The 12,536-nt window shown below is 34.9% G+C and overlaps 1 pseudogene across 1 annotated transcript; it reads left to right on the top strand.

Annotated features, from left to right (window-relative positions):
• The first annotated feature begins 3,445 nt into the window (after positions 1–3,445).
• LOC143604990 (uncharacterized) lies at positions 3,446–12,197 on the top strand (annotated as a pseudogene). The gene is made up of 5 exons (XR_013148416.1): positions 3,446–3,610; positions 3,715–3,807; positions 3,942–4,057; positions 5,775–5,946; positions 11,882–12,197. The product of XR_013148416.1 is annotated as an uncharacterized LOC143604990 (transcript).
• Positions 12,198–12,536: the final 339 nt, after the last annotated feature.

Below are 12,536 nucleotides of genomic sequence, written 5' to 3'. Positions count from 1 at the left end.
CTCCCGTGCTGCACCAGTGAATGTTAATGCGAACGTGTGGCACCAGTAGGGAAGAGTCCAACCGCTGACTCCTCCTACAGCCACAAAGTTCAGTAAGTGGTCACTGGGATCAGTCATCCCATCGTATTTCCCTACGGATGTTGGGATTTTCGCATTGGCCGGGAATGGGGCAGTTTCAATACGTGCAATAAACTTTGATTTTTCAGAGAAGGCTGCGGGGCGATACGGCTTGGAAAAATCTTCCTCAGCATCATTGTGATAACCCGTCTGGCGAACTACCGCCTACGGACGGCTAGTTCCCTCATGCAAACAAAGTTGGCTATCACCGCTGTAGTAACTGATATCACCTGGACGATATGACGAATCGTAACTGTCATACTCGTCTAGGTAGGATGGCACCCGCATGACCATACGAGGACGGTCATGCTTTCTGCAAACTTCCCTAGGATCTCTTTCCGTCTGAACACTATGACAAATCTGACTCATCCTCACTGTTGCAGGAGGAGAAAGGGATCTCTTAGGGGTTTCATCATAATTCAAAGTACGAGCATGGAGTCGCTCTTCACGTACCCTACGTTCATACTCCGCCACAACATTCTCTTGTTGAATTCTGAACCACTCATCGGGATACAAGGGCCCCCTAGCTTTGGAGCTACGATGATGAGTTCTTGTCGGTTCAGGATCGTCAGAATCATCTTCTAGACCTAATTCTGAATGAGTCCGGCGAGTTTCTCTCGTGATTCGCCCTAAATTACCACGGTTGGAACCTTCTGGTGCTGTGACATGCACTAGGTCCGTTGGAGTAGGACCTCCTGGTTCCGTCATATGTCCTAGGTCACCTGGAGTAGAACTTTTAGGTATCGTGATACGTGCAAAAACACTTGAGGCAAAACCTCCAACTGCTTCAGTTTTGGTAGTACGTGAAACAGGTGCAGGAGTTTCCGTCGGCCCTTCAGGAAGCTTACTCATATCGTACGAACCAAAAAACCAACAAAAACTCTTGCAGTTCTAACACCAAAACGGATGGCGCCAATGAAGATACACCGATCTGATCCCCTTAACGGGTCTTGGATCTAATGAGTCCACAGGGTAGGATACATAAAACAACCAACTATGATATGAGCACAACCTCCGGAAGTCCAATGATAGAAATCTGCAAAACAAGCACCGTGAGCTCGTTACGGGAAGGACAAGAGGGGGGTCTTCTCGTAACCACCCTCCGGCATGAGAATAAGTACAATCCGATAGAGAGAAAGTACTTAAGTAATTTAAGCAGATAGTGGGGAGTGAACGAATTACATCATGGAGATCGTTAAGTATTTATAGCCGAAGGATGTGGGAATATGATTGGGCCAGCTGTCCCATTCTAGAAGATCTCTCGTAACCGTCTGGACACGTGTTCTTACGTGATAGGTTGAGCTATATGTCCCCTGTGCATGGATATAACAGCCTGGACACGTGTCGCTCTATGATATGACGAGTAATCCCTAGCCATGTGCACGGTTATAACAATCTGGCCAGCTGTCCTTTATTTATTGGTTGACGGGTCACATATTCTTCAAGTAACAGCCGTGATTAATCTTCTAGAAGGTAATTAGTTAATTACAGTTGTCCTATGGCATTGCCTTCCGGTCATCTTAGCAGGTTGGTATGTTACCCTGCGGATGACGTTTGAGGGTGCCTGGATGCTTCCGCGCATGGTACGTTATGCGGGTGATCAATATGTCCCGTGGGTGCCATATGAGGAGCTTCCCTCTGACCCACGGGTGATATTTAAGGGTATTTGGGTCTTTTTGGTACCCTACCTCTATAGACGTTAAGACTCCAAAAGAACAAATATATTTTCTTGGAAGTATTATTTCTATTTTGTTTGCACGTGAGCGCCACCCAAAACATATAACAAATCGTATTAACCAAAATTTTTATATTGCTTCTTTTTCTATTTCCTCACACAAAATCCACGGAAATATTTCTTTCAATCAAACAAACAGCAGCGGCCCGTCAATCTTCCACATAAACAAAGGAACTCGCCAGAACGATCGCGACTTCGATCTTCGGCTTTGATCGATGAACTCCAAGAGCGTAACCGCTCTGATACCAATTCACGTGGTGAATTGATAATCAGATTATTAACGATTTGATCTTTTGAAATAACTCTCCAATGTTTTTATTAATCCAAGAAAAATAACTCAAAAACTTAGATTACAATCCATACCATAACTCGGTATATATAAACTAACCTATACGTGTTAGACTATAACTAGGATTGCTAATAAAACAATTAAAACAGATAATTAATCCAACTTGATAATTATCTTTGATCCTTAACTAACTTTACTTGCACTCAAAGACTTCTTCCTTGTACCGCAAGCCACATATAATTAAGGACGGTTCGATAATTAATTCCAACATTTGACTGTTAAAATAAAAAAGACAAACTAACCCAAAATATATATAAAAAGTTAAGTGCTTCGCTAACAAAATGTTTCCACTGTATCTCAGGAGCAGTCAAAGGAAGTACGGAGGGTCTGAGATGGAAAAAATGATCTGGACATGATTATCTTATCTGATAATACTTGACATAATAATAATCATGAAAATAATTACTTGATGTTTGTTTCAAGAAATTTTGTTTTGTTTATATCCTCTAAGGTGAATATCTTAGAAATGAAGGTGGAACAATGTGAGAAACTTTGCATTAGAACAAAGCTATATTATAGAGAGTGATTTAGAATTGGAACTTGGAAGTGTTAGATTGAGGGTTTTTTTAACTTAAAGCATTATGGGTAGGTAGCTTTGTTTAGAAAGTGCGATACGATTTGAGGCAATTAAATCTTGAAAGCTGAGACGAGACATGAGGCGAGAGCTTCATGAACCAAGTAAGCTTTAGTTTGCAAGTTTAATGTTTTGGTCATGTAAAAGATAGACCATCTCATTACAAATAAAAAGATTATTATGTTGGATGTTTCAAGGATCTTAGGTTCTCATACCAGGGTTGGATCACAAACATGAACGAGATATTTGTTTGTATCATATATACGGTTCAGTTCTACCTTACTAATAGGGAGATAGATGTAATGTTTTTCAACATGGTAACCAATTTAAGGTTACAATTAGAAGTGGGAAATGAATGAATGGGTGGATGGACGGTTTGGGTAAGGGATCAGAACAAGGTGACGTGCTAGAAAAGATTAGTGGCGTATATGGGATTATATATTAATCATTTTGGCTATTCCATCATTTGAATGTCAAGAAATACAATAGTTCTTCACATGTGAATTGTGATGTCCCTAAACAGATGCAACATTTTTTTAGGGTATCTTATATATTTGACTAGTATTAGTCAACACTTTTTTTTGTATCTCTTCCCACTCAAAACCTCATATTTTTGTACACTTTATATCTTATGCTTCATGAATCATGGGCACTATTATTTTTTGTATAACTGGCAATTGGAGGAGGCGGGGGCGATATTGGGAAGAGCATAAATTTTGGTGGTGGTGATGGCGGTGATGATGATGGTGATGACGATGACTACTTTGATGAATTTGATGATGGCGATGAGGGGGATGATGGTGGGCTCTTTAGGAGGCGGATTATATACCCTGAGGTTGTTATATATTCTTCATTTTCATATTTAACTTTCGGCGTGGATACATATCTTATTTATCCATATATGATAATAATTAATAGTCATTCTTTACGTTTTTCCAGTTATTTAATCGGAAGTTTCTTGAGGCTGTATTGAATGAGTGGCAGAAGACAATGATGGATTTGCCATCTGGACTCCGACAAGCTTATGAAATGGTAAATGCTTTTCATAGTTCATTATTAGTTAGTTTTGCTTATTTGATTTGGACACACTAATTAGTCCAGATATTCGCTTCTATTAATTTTCATGGTTGATTTGACTCGTTTCTCTAATGTGTAATGGTTGTTAGGGTTTGGTGAGCTCGGCCCAACTGGTAAGATATATAGCAATCAATGCGAGGCCGACAACCGCTAGGTTTATTTCGCGGGCCCTACCTCAAACACTATCTAGGGGTTTCATTAGCAAGTAACTCTTAAGAAGCACCCGTATCAATGCTACTTTTTCATGTTTTTACTATCTTTTGATACCATGTAAAGCAATATACTTTTCTTATTTTTACAAAAAGCCCCTCATTTGCACCCCTAAACTAGTACTCCACCGTCCTTTGTTCACATTTCCTTTTTATTTTTTTCCATTACAAATGTCTACTTTCAAAATTTATTAACTAATTTCCAAGTTTACCCTTACACAAATCAATCATTCAAACTTTCTTAAATTTTGTCTTTTTATATATATTAAGGGCATTATAGTCATTTGTTAATCAAAAAGTACAATCATTCAAACTTTCTTAAAACTTTATGTTTTTCAAACTATGACACCTGTAGAGGGACGGATGGAGTATTATATTTATTGAAGTCTCTTAACTAGGTACTTGTGAGTTTTTAAAGTAATCACTTGTTAACTCTTAAATCGATCACAATTTGATAAGGTTGCATCCAACATTTTTGCGAAAAATAAATAAAAATGAAAACAGCATCTTTGTTTGACCAATTTAACAGCTAAGTCATTATATTAAATTTGATTTCAAAGTTACATGTATTTTAGACAAACTTAGGGACTTTAAAGGAAAACAGTTAGTTTGGTGTTTTTTTGTGTACTTCTGAACAATTGATAATATACCAAGATTAGGTTGAGTGATTTTTCATGAAGTATAATTATATTTGTTTCCCAATGGTATTAACCCTTTTAGGGTTTCATATTTTTTTTATTTTTATGAAGGAGTTTAATTCTGTCACATAGATGATTACACGACTAAGAGCAAGATAAATGACATGTTTGGCTAACGATCAAATGTGTTAACTACCCTTAACCAGAAATCTGGTTATGTCGGTGATTTTTTTGGGTTAGGTTTAAAGAAAAATGAAGAAAAGAGGCGAGATTCAGAATGGTTTTCCGGTGACGGGTATGGAGGTAGAGGTGGTGGTTAGGTCTCTAACCCCGTTTTTCTGGATCTATAGCTGGAGATGAATTCCTAATTGATCGACGTTCTCACTACCATATGGATTTGCAGCCTGAGATGAATTCGATTTTAGTGGTTTCAGGTTGTAGTGGTGATGGTGGTTTTTAGGTGGTGGTGATGGTGGAGTGATAAGAAATTTCAGTAAAAGAGAAAGATAGTTTAGAGAGAGAGAGAAATAATGAAAGGTTTTTTTTTTGGAAGAAGATGGGTTAAAAAGAATTTTTTATTTATTTATTTAAACCCCAAGTCAATTACACAAATAACCTCTAAGGAAGTAAAAAGACTAAATTGCTCTCACATGAGGTGCACATGATTGTATTTAACGAGAAAAACTAACCCTCGTTAGTGAAAAGGACGAACCGTGCAACCTTTTTTGAACATAAATGATGTTTTCTGTCATTAAGTTTGGCAAATGACGTATTTTAAAAAACCGTGTAAACATAAAAGACGTCTTTTGCCATTTTGTCTTAAATATACGACTTATCTAACCAGCATCAACCATTTCGCTAGTACTGGGTCAAAAGGGTCACTATCAAATTTGCAACTTTTTGACTTGTTTCGAGAAGTCAAATGTCTTGAATATTGACAAAATAAAGATTTAGCATCAGCTATTTCATGGGATGGATACAATTTTTGTTTTACAAATTTTTATTTGTGCTTCTGTTTTTTTATTTAAAAAAATCTTTTAATCTAATTGTCTTGTTTTAATAATTGAAATGTCAGAATATCTGTGACAATTCCATCTGTGAGTACTAAACTACTAATGCACTTGGGTATGGAGCGTTTCTCGGTATTTATGCCAATTAGTGTTATCAGCTTCTATGCGGATTTGATAGAGCTATGGTCGCCCAATTTGATGTTATCGGGTCGGATTGGCTTTCAGCACAGCCTTGAGGTATACCACTAACCTCTTTATTTATTATGTATAAATTTATGAATTAATACTTTACTAATATACTATAAAGTTTGTATTATGGTATTTTTAACGAGTTGTTAAATCTTTGAAACATTGTTCATATAACAACGGTTGCATAGGGGTTTTGGAAAGGTGGCAATATGAGCAAGCCGGGCCAGTTGGTGTTGTATAAATTGCGTACCTGGAGGATGAATTCGATCAATAATGCAAACCTGTAATCATGATTTCAATATTACTTTCTTGAACAATTGTCTGGATTAATCTCTGAATCGTTAATCACTTTCAGATAAACTTATTTACGGGTTACACGCAATGATTTATCGGATAAGACAGAGATTTTCTACACATGAAATTGAATTTTGAAGAATCTGTGATTGTGATGAAGAACCGGAGAAGAAGTAACCGTCTTCTCTGTTCTGTATGTTCGATTGAGATTTTTTTCATCAGGAAATTATCGATCAATTTATTTGATCAATTATCACATGAGCCCAAATATTAATTAAGCCCACTTCACATACCACTTAAGCCCAAGTGAATAAATAACAAACCCATTGTTATAGTAAAGCCCAAATAACCTTTAGGATAAAATCGAGTCCGCACTCCCGCATCACCTAACTCGTTTAATCTCTAACGTTATTTCCTCGATCGACAAGTTAATCCAATAACACTAAAATAACCAACAATCCTCCCCCATTTTAGTGATATCCATGATTAACTTAATCATCACAGATATGCAAACGTATGCATAAATGAAAATGTCCTACGGGTTGAATTTTCATCTTAGTAAATTACACGATCAAAATATTCGAATATCGGGGTGTCCTATGGATTGAACCCTTGCTATCCATTTGAATACTTCAAGGCAAAATACACATACGTTTATAAATCCAAATTCCACTCTACACAATATTTTACTAGCCTGTGTCCTAATCCTTCAAAGAATACATCAAAGCTCAAGTCCAAAGCTTCTTGAAGCGGCTAAACTTCATATTCTTATAGGTAGTTCATTATTCTCGCACCTGCGCTGCAATTTATCAATGAATTATTAAGAAGCTATACTTCAACCTACTTTATCTCGCGGTCCGAACACAAACCTTGGGATGTTTATGATATTGTGTTCCAATATCTATATGACAAGCTTTCCGCATTGAATTCAGCATCTAACGTTGTATTAGATGGGAATTGGGTGTCTTGACATATGATATTAATGTATGGACTTTAAAGCAATCCCCATGACTGATATGTTCACGAGATCTCTTTGTAACCTTTTAGTTAGATCATCAGCCAACTTATACTCATATATTACACACCAACTGATATCACACATTGTATTGTATAACATATAACCGTCTAGACTTTCCATTATACATTTGACATAGTCATCACTATCACACCTGATAGATTTTGGTGATATCGGTTCGACCACAATGGAATTTAGTAATCACGGTTTCTTAGCCATTTCAACCACTTTTATCAGTTGTTGCAAATGTTAGAAACTCGAATTCCATTGTTAAGTGATGTAAATTCACTTCTTAATTACCTAAGAAATGAAACATTCTCCAAAAGAGAATACACATCCGTAGTTAAGCGATTTGTTTACTACTTGCCTGTTGAGCACTAGGATTACTAGTATATCTGCTCAAACTGCCCACAACATACACTATGTAAGTCTTTGTGCAATCATAGCACACATCAAATATCCAATTAACTTTGAATACTCTAAATTGTGAAGTAGAATCACCTTGATTAGGCAAAAACTTGATATTAGGATCTATTTATAGGAGTGCTAACCGAAGAACAATCAGGTTGATTGAATTTCTTCAATACGTTCTCAATATAATGAAATTGAGTCATAACTATACCATTTTTACTCCCATTTATAATAATAATTATTATACATAGGATAACATCAACCTCCCCAGATCCTTTATATCAAAACTAGAAAATAATAATTTATTTCTTATTAATCCCTCAAACTCGAGTAAGTTAACAAGGAATCAATCATTTCCTTCAATATTCTATATTTCTTTTCACTCCAAAATAATTCACATGCTTTAAAATGAAGATGTCATACAAACGCATTCAATAGCAAATGGGACATTGATATTTGGTTTAAATACTCCACCACACAAACCAACATAGTTTCATGTCAAGATAAAATAAAATTTATCTGACTTATTAACCTGGTTGAAACCACCAGACATGAGATTCTTATTAATTCATACAAACATACAACACATAATCTAAAACAAATGTTTTCCAGAAGTCAATACAAGTCAAACTTTTACATTTCACATCCCAAGTACAGATCCATTTTCATATGATTTGAATTCTTCAAACCATCTCAGATCCTTGCATACATGACTCGTATCACCCAAGTCCATTCACCATGCAAGCATGTCATCCTGTACATAATAGGATTATAAGAAATAAACGACAAATAATTCTCATCTGAATTATTATTAGAAACCATTGAACTATTTAAGTCCAATAACAAACTCAAAATCGAGTTTCATTTATTTCACACCCAAAGGGTTTTCCAACTTGTATACTTCGAGTGGGTTAATTATGACTCGGGCTGTGACCCATCAACCACATGTGTGTATCATCTGGACAAATATATTAATTATAGTTTAAAGTTCATTCAAACTATAAAATGAACATGGTTTCTTTGAATCCAAACCAATTTTTATGTTTAGCAAAATATTAACATGTCCCGACTGATTCATTGAATCAACTACAAAACTTATGTCAAATTTAAAGTATAATTAGTAAACATACCTTGTAAAGCATCCGGTCTTTCTACCCATTTGGACCAGCCACGTTAGACTTGTTTCCACTCGTAACCTTCATTTGACTACCTTTCTTAAGATGTCGCGGCTTGCCACATCTCCAACAAGACAACTTAGGATTCGTTTGGGATAATTATATTGTCCCAATTAAACTTCCATTTATTTCCGGTTGCCATGATCAGTTAATTGATTTAACTTTGTAATCTATTGAAACTGGAAATCTTAAACTGGGATCAACTTGAATCCGTTGACTTTCACATACCATACCAGAATTAAATTGAAAACAAATACAAAAAGGAAATTATTTGATGCACTATCAGTTTCAATCTTTGGCATTATACAACTAGACAGAACTAGTTCTAATTATATGTATCAAAGAGCAACTGAAAGTTAATTGGTTTCATTCGTGCCTCATGTACTTTGACTTTTACACAGTATCCATGATTACATGTGGATTTTATAAAATAATAAAATTAAACATAAGATCCAATGGTGGATAAATTTATCACCAAATCATACGGCAATTTTGATATACTGCATGTTGTTTTGTTTCATTACTTTCATGCAATTCATCAATTAGTTATGCATATTTGCAAATAACTTATAACATAATCACATATCAGAACGCAAACAAGGCAATTAATTGATTTATAGAAAATTCATATAATACCAACAAAATTCAATATGGGACGACTTTCAATTAACCCTTCTAGAACCGAATGTATATAAATACAAAATCTAATTCCTTGCATACCAGATTAGTCACGAACCAGGCCTTGTTGGTTTAATTGAAATTTTGGAAACTTGAAATTGAAATCATGAAAGTTGAAACATAAACTAACAATCCAATCTAACCCATTATTGGATGCTTGTTTCAAAATAATGGTTTTTTATGTGATTTTAAGAACCAGTTTTTGTAAACTCATGAATACGGATTTTATTCAAATAATATCATAAATATGGTGGCAATTTCTATCAACACTTGGAAAATAAATTAGTAAATATAACTCCACATGATTTTGTCATCCATTATCCATTTAAGATAATACTTCCCAAAATCAATAAAATTGGGAATGAATGATATCAAATTTTCACTCGTTTCTTTCAACGCCTAATCCTTTAATTAATTGATATCAAATTCATATGGATAATAACAAACCGTTAATCTTCTATTTATTATTAAGGGTTTCAATCAAAATTTCCAGTCCAATCACCCAGAACCGAGAATTGATGATAATAACCAAATCAAACCCAATAGGTTTATCTTTGTTGTATAAATTGCGTACCTGGAGGATGAATTCGATCAATAATGCAAACCTGTAATCATGATTTCAATATTACTTTCTTGAACAATTGTCTGGATTAATCTCTGAATCGTTAATCACTTTCAGATAAACTTATTTACGGGTTACACGCAATGATTTATCGGACAAGACAGAGATTTTCTACACATGAAATTGAATTTTGAAGAATCTGTGATTGTGATGAAGAACCAGAGAAGAAGTAACCGTCTTCTCTGTTCTGTATGTTCGATTGAGATTTTTTTCATCAGGAAATTATCGATCAATTTATTTGATCAATTATCACATGAGCCCGAATATTAATTAAGCCCACTTCACATACCACTTAAGCCCAAGTGAATAAATAACAAACCCATTGTTATAGTAAAGCCCAAATAACCTTTAGGATAAAATCGAGTCCGCACTCCCGCATCACCTAACTCGTTTAATCTCTAACGTTATTTCCTCGATCGACAAGTTAATCCAATTACACTAAAATAACCAACAGTTGGGTAATGGGTCAGTTATCTGGTCAAAACATTATCTTGGAAAACTATATATTTACATATGTTAATAAAGTGATTTAGGGGTTGTATAAAACTGGATACACCTTGAAAAACTTTAACTTGTATGCATTTTAGTCAAACTCTTTAATTTTTACGCTTAACTGAGTCAACCCAGTTTTTATAAATGGGTCGAAATTGTCACCTCTAGTCATTAGAGGATACACGAATCAAGTAAATAGTTCTTGTATCCTTAAAATAGGACTAACAGTTGTTTTTTATTATTTATCTATTTTAGGTTAAATATCACAGTAACAAATATGGGGGGAGGTTCCTGTGCAAAATTTGGTTAACGTGAGTAGGAAGGAAATGATCTGGTCCATTAATTAGTGATGATCTACGGTTATGAAGGAAGGAATGGCATTAATGTAAATAACTTCCTTATTTATAGACATTAAAGGGTAAGATTGGGATTTCCAACATTAAAACGTGCATATTTTCTCCAAAACTAATGGCCCCCCTTTCTCGCTACTTCTACTCATAATTTATAGCAACATTTTTATAACAACAAAATCATGCCAACATTATTATAACAGCAAACAGCATACCAACTTTGTGTTGCCAGCAAAAGTATAACAACATTATTATAACAAATATATAACAACAAAAATATATATCTTTATTTATTTATTTTTTTTTTTGGAAAACAATTAACAAATCTGGAATGTGCGTAAAAAAGATATTTTGCAATTCCTTAATTAATGGTTAATTGGATATGATATTGAGGAATAATAAATTTGCATATCCAATTCCTTAATTAACTGCTAATTGGTTATACAAAATCGTGTGGAATATTTCATGGAGAATGTACGATAATGCCCCTAACCCTAATTTGGAATTAAGCAATTCTATTGGTTCTTACACTACTCATGTTAACAAAATTTTGTATTTGATCCCAAATCAACAAATATGTACCTTCTTATTTTTCTCGAATAGTCACTCAACTTGCAACAGATGCACGGAAAAGTTGCTAAACTAGTTTTTATTTAAAGTTCATAAACTTGCCTAAAATGCTTGCACTTGTAAATTGTTTTTTAATATAATTACTTGGTAACTCTTAAATTGATAAAATTTGATGAAGTTACCTTCAAACATTTTTGCAATGAGAATTATAACCTATGTTAAACTAGTCATTATAGTCAAAAGAAAATTAACAAGTACGTGCATTTTAGACAAGTTTAGAAACTTTAAATACACAAATTACTTTAGTAATTTTAGTCTATTTTCAACTTGCTTTTTGCGTTTAACACGGTCTAATAACCGCCTTGATCTAAAACAGAATCATAAATGCACATTTAGGAGAGACATCAAGACTAGCATGGCTCGGGGTGGAGGTCAACCTGTTAGCCCAGTCAGACGACTTACTAAAACAAGCCTACAATCGACCCTCTGAAACCGTCAACAACACTTATCCAAAATGGTTCATATCCTAGAACCCTGTAACTTCAGGGCTTGGGTTGCTCGGGTTTAAGCAAGACCAAAGTCAAACCACCACTAATGGTGGCGCATCACCACCTCCAAAGGCCCGGAGAAAGAGAATTGTGAGGAAAAAGGTCACAACCTGAGTGCATGTCTCGGTTGAGTCGACTCATTTTTGTTTCGTATGGGGGATACTGGTGGATTAAGGATTCGGGTGGCGAGGGGAATTGTATTTCGACTTGATGGTTATCGGTTAGAAACTGGAACTGTTAGGATGACCACATAACTATGTAAAGAAACTATGGAATTTTTGTAAATTTTTTTAGTAACGGGAATGGAAGTGAGTTTTGAAAAAATAGTTAGGATTCTTGATTTATGTTAATATGCCCACGTAACTGATAATACCAAAGCGAATTGAAACCGTTTAAAACAAAAGTAATTAGGACATTTCAGGAACTTTGAAAAGGGGGGGGGGGGGTGCACAATTCTTTTAACAGAAGGGAGTAAAATGGACA

The sequence above is a fragment of the Bidens hawaiensis genome, unplaced genomic scaffold (assembly GCF_021521415.1).
Source record: "Bidens hawaiensis isolate Kalapana, Puna unplaced genomic scaffold, B.hawaiensis_p1.1 tig00067501_1, whole genome shotgun sequence".
In the NCBI taxonomy this organism is placed as follows: domain Eukaryota; kingdom Viridiplantae; phylum Streptophyta; class Magnoliopsida; order Asterales; family Asteraceae; genus Bidens; species Bidens hawaiensis.
The sequence above is the reverse complement of the archived record's forward strand: the minus strand, read 5'-3'. Positions and strand labels throughout refer to the sequence as shown.